Source organism: Phodopus roborovskii, unplaced genomic scaffold (genome assembly GCF_943737965.1).
Source record: "Phodopus roborovskii unplaced genomic scaffold, PHOROB, whole genome shotgun sequence".
Taxonomy (NCBI): Eukaryota; Metazoa; Chordata; class Mammalia; order Rodentia; family Cricetidae; genus Phodopus; species Phodopus roborovskii.
Genome location: NW_026126809.1, coordinates 227,767 through 233,207, shown reverse-complemented (window position 1 = coordinate 233,207; position 5,441 = coordinate 227,767).

The following is a 5,441-nucleotide window of genomic DNA, read 5'->3' as shown; positions in this document are numbered from 1 at the left end:
GTGAGTCTTATTATCATTTAAACCATTATATTACTTCTTAGGAGAGATAGACCATTCATAAACAGAAGTTTTTGAACTGTTTCTCCACAGACTATGTTCTCTTATATTAGGTAATCTTGAATTGGGTAACCAGTAAAAGCTGTCAGCAAACTTCCAGTGATATGGCTATGACTTACTGAGGCAAATCACATGCTGTCATTAAAATTTTAAGAGATAGTGTTGTTGGGAGATTTTAGTGTGCCATGATAACACTTTATCGAAGCTGCTCTCTGGTCCTTGGCCGATGATACCAGGATATAGAATGCAAGTAGGGTTTCCAGGCAATATTTATGATCCAACATTCTGTCACATTCTAGAGAACCTTCTACATGCTAAAATTACCATACCCACCCATCGACTAACCTTAGCCTCACTGATTTCCTCACAAAAACAAAAACAAAGCAGGTCCCTGTTTTTTTTTTTTTTTTTTTTTTTTGAATTACACAATATTTACGAGTCTTTAAAGCTACAACATGCCTGTAGTAATATAAGCATGAAAACGAAACAATCATTATGCCATTCATGTACATTGATTAGGATTTCCACCTATTTTTTATACTTCAATTTTCTCAATTCCAGAATGGAAAAAATACAACAGGTTGCAATGAAGTATGGCCAGGACTCCAGTCATGAAGAATGTCATCATCATCAATTGAGTCAATGAATCATAAAATGTGATGATATTGCACATTAATGCCACAAGAGGGAGCTTTACAGTACTCTTCATGGAATGGAGGATTTTTGGTTTACATACTTACACACATATTTACATGATCTTGGGTATTATCACTAATTGTCAATTTAAATACGTTAATTATGTAATTAAATGATCTGTGGCATCAGATTCCAGGTGTCATGGATGATATAATCATTGTTTTATATAATTAAATAATCAAATAATGAGTTTATGTAACATCATCCACTTCCCTCAGGTGTCTCCAAACCAGATTTGTGAACGATGCTGTCATGATTATTTAAACATTTTGACTACATAATTGCTATTTAGATGGTCTATAATAATTGCCTCCCACATCATGTCACCACAATCCACTGATCATGGATTATTTAATGTCCAATTTTAATAATCAAATACAACATAATCAGAGGATGAACTGGTCTGCCATACTCGACACAATTGACTCTCAGTTGACTCCCACATGATTGTGTGAAACTCCCAGGTTCGTTGCTTATTTAATCGCAGAGTTGAATAGTAAAATGTTTAAATGCTGAAATGTCATTGTGTATGCAAGGTTTTTACAAGATATCACATATTTAATGTTGGACAGCTGCCTCAAAAGAGATGGACTGCGATCCAATAATCCCTAAGTCTACTCTAACAAATGGATTATCACCTTCCTGAAGGAAGTTAACAATGGAATAATCACCTTTTGATGAATAATTGTGAGTCTTATTATCTTTTGTTCCATAGTTTTCCTTCTTAGGAGAGAGTGCGTCCATAAACAGAAGCCTTTGATCTGTTTCTCCACAAACTATGTTCTCCGATAATTAGGTAATCTTGAATTTGGTAACCAGTAAGACCTGTAGGCAAACTTCCAGATATTTGGCTGTGATTTGTTTCGGCGAATGAAATGCTGTCCATGAAAAGTTTTCGGAGATAGTTATCTTGGGAGACTGTAATGAACCATGATAACACTTTCTCGAAGCTGCTCTTTGGTCCTTGGCCCATGATACCACGATACTGAATGCAGGCAGTGTTTCCAGGCCACATTTATGAACCAACATTCTGTCACACCCTAGTGCCGCTCCCACATGCTAAAAGTAGCATACCCATCAATCAACTAACCTTACACCCTCACTGATTTTCTCACAAAAACAAAGCAGGGCTCTTTCTTTTGAGTTCTACACATTTACCAGTTTCTCAAGCTACGACATGCTTATGGTGACATAAGTATGAAAACGAAAGCATCATTATGCCATTCAATTACATTGCTGAGTATTTTAAAACTGTTTTCTTTGCTTCAGTTTCCTAATTTCTAAAATGGAAAGTATAAAACAAATTGCCTCTACCATAACCCTCTTCTCTTTATTGAAAATAAAATAAACTCCACTTCATTCCCTTACCTTTAGCGGAGCTTGATCTCTTGGTTTCTCTGAGTTATTTAGGTTTGCCTTTGGCTGATGACTAAGGATTTTGAGCACTGTCTAATGTGCCTTTTGGTCATTTTTGATTCCTCAATTGGTATTTCTCTATTAAGTCCTGTACCCCGCTTTGTAATATGGTTATTTAGAGTGATATATTGTTGGTGGTGTGTCATGTTATCAGCCCAACAGTGTTCATTAGATGAGATTCCCTGATCAGTCGATTATTCAGTTATTCCATTGTTTAAATTCGGTGGTGACTGTGTCCTTCATTTGTCAGTTCTGTTGCAGGCTCTCAGAAACTGACGATGCAAAGCAATATAGTTTTTTTTTACTTCGTGTAATCATTCGATTATTAAAAAAAAAATTCTACGATTACGTAATCAGTAATCACAGGATAACGCAGTGTCCCTCCTTCTCTGGGCACTTCTTCTGGTACCGATCTCCTGCTGTGTCAATCTCACAGCAGCCAAATTAGGGATGACACCATCATTACTTACGCAAACAAATGAGTTAATAATTTGATAGTCCTGCATACTTAACTTTCATAAGATGGAACCAAACTACAGTGATTGTCAATGAAGTATAATTTATATATTTAAATAATGCCACACGATTAACTCCCAGGGAGGAATGGCCAGACTCCAGTCATGAAGAACAACATCTTCATCGATTTAAATAATTAATATATAATGAAAAATGATTGAATAATGACATGGTGGTGCATACTTAAATCCCACATGGAGTAGTCAGACTGATCTCTTCCTGGAATAATGATGTTTTTAAAAAATTAAGTTGATAATTAATTAGCTGACGTTTTAAATTAACACTGACGAGGTGGCCCCAAAGTCTTAAATCTATCCCTGATGTAATGATCTATTTACAGAGCTAAATGATGAAGTAATGAGATGATGTTACATCATCAACTCACAAAATCTGACTCCAAATATGACTTAGGGTCCATAACATTACCTGTAATTTAAATACGTTAATTAAATGATGAATTATTATTTAATTTCCTAGTTTAACAGGTAAATAAGTAAGTGTACTATTAGATGATGTGATATTCTGGCACGAAGGACTCCCCTAAGGAAGCTCAAAACTCCAGTGAACACTGAATACATAATGACGGATTTTCATAATTCAATGAATAAACATTAAACAAGTGGATGGTGTTTTATACATGAAGCCTACGAGATTGCTCAATCCTGAAGTGTTATTGAGTTCTTAATCAGAGATTTGTACAAAAAAATGATAGAATAAAGAGATAATTTCTCATAATTCACCTCTAGAGAGATAACAAAATGTTATCATCATTGATTTAAATAAATAAATAAATAATGAAATCACAAGAGACAATTAACACCATCAAGTTAGATCCAGACTCCACTGTTCCTGGAGTAGAAAAAGACAGATTTGATAAATGGAATAATCTGTTAGATCATCTGTCACACTTGAGTCACACCAGGTGGCACCAATCTTCAAGGTTCACAGAATATATGATGAAACAATTTAATAATTACATATTTAAATAAGTAAGTTTTTGAACTTTTTTGTATCATCAAATCCTGGGCAGACTTTCCAGATATGAAAAATTATGCCGCCATCACGGTTTTTTAAAATTCCATTAGTTAATCATCAGATAATCAAACTGTCTTGCCTGAAGAATACTGTTGGCATGATATCTTCACCAGTGCCTGAATCTCTGTTTTAGTGGGGCAAGACCTGAGATAATGGGCCCATTCCTGCCAACGCAGTAGTAGCCAAAATATTGATATCAGCTGAAAAGTTGGCTGCAGCAGGGGCATCACCAGCATTGCAGAGAGAGAGAGATGGTCTTCCGTTTTCTAGGTTGTCATCTTTTTGCCAGTCTCGGGAATGGTGCTGACCTCCTGGTGCCACTACTTTTCATCGTAGATCACAAACGATGTGAAGATGTGGAGTAAGACCAGCTAGTCAAAACCCAGACCATCATACTAGCCGTGGTAAGGTCCTTCTACTTCTCGGAGGGCACCATGCAATATTCTGGACTAAAACATCTAGCATCCCTAGTACTCTGGGAGATGCATAGATCGTTCAGAAAATGTTCTGCTCATGTCTACAACTTTCCAATCCTTGTCCGTGACAGATATTTGCACCCTAATCATATTCGGCGATGGCATTGTCTGTCGCTTAAATAATATAAAGAATAAAATAAGTCAGTAATACCTAACTGTCACAATAAAGAGGAGATGTAGGATTTAGCTGTCAGGGAAGCATGGCTAGATTCCAGTCATGAAGAATGTCATCCTCATCAGTTGATGCAATGTATCTTATAATGAGGACCTCCTTGTGCCACTACTTCTTCTGTTCGTAGATCACAACCGATGTGAATATGAGGAGGAAGAGCAGGGAGTCAACACCCAGACCACCAAGCTGGGCTTGGTGAAGATTTTGTACTTCTCAGGGGGCACCGTGCAATCTTCTGGACCCAATCATCCAGCATCCCTAGTACACTAGGAAATGCATAGATCATTCAGAAAATGCTCTCCCTATGTATAAAACTTTCCTAACCTTGTCCCTGACAGATATTTGCACCCTAATCGTAGTCAGTGATGGCATTGTCTGTCGTTCAAATAATTTAAAGAATTACATAAGTCAGTAATAGCTAACTGTCACAATAAAGAGGTGATGTAGCATTTAACTGGCAGAGAATCTTGGCCACACTCCAGTCGTGAGGGATTTCATCATCATCAATTGAAAAAATGAATCATAAAATGTGATTATATTGCAAATTAACGCCACAAGAGGGAGCTTAACAGGTCTATCCATAGAATGGAGGACTTTTGGTTTACATAACTATACAAATATTTACTTTAACTTGGGTTTTAACACGAATTGTACATTTAAATACTTTAATTATGTAATTAGATGATCTGTGGCACCAAATTCCAGGTGTCATGGATGATATAATCATTGTTTTATATAATTAAATAATCAAATAATGAGTTCATGTAACATCATCCACTTCCCTAATGTGGCTCCAAACCAGACTCATGAACGATGCTATCGTGATTAATTTAAATATTTTAACTACATAATTGACATTTAGATGGTCTATAATAATTGCCTCCCACATCTTGGAACCACAATCCACTGATCATGGATTATCTAATGTCCTATTTTAATAATCAAAAAATAACACAATCACACAATCAAATGGTCTGCCATACTCGACACAGTTGATTCTCACTTCACTCCAACATGATTGAGGGAAACTAACAGGTTCATCCCTTATTTAATCACAGAGTTAAGTAGTAAAA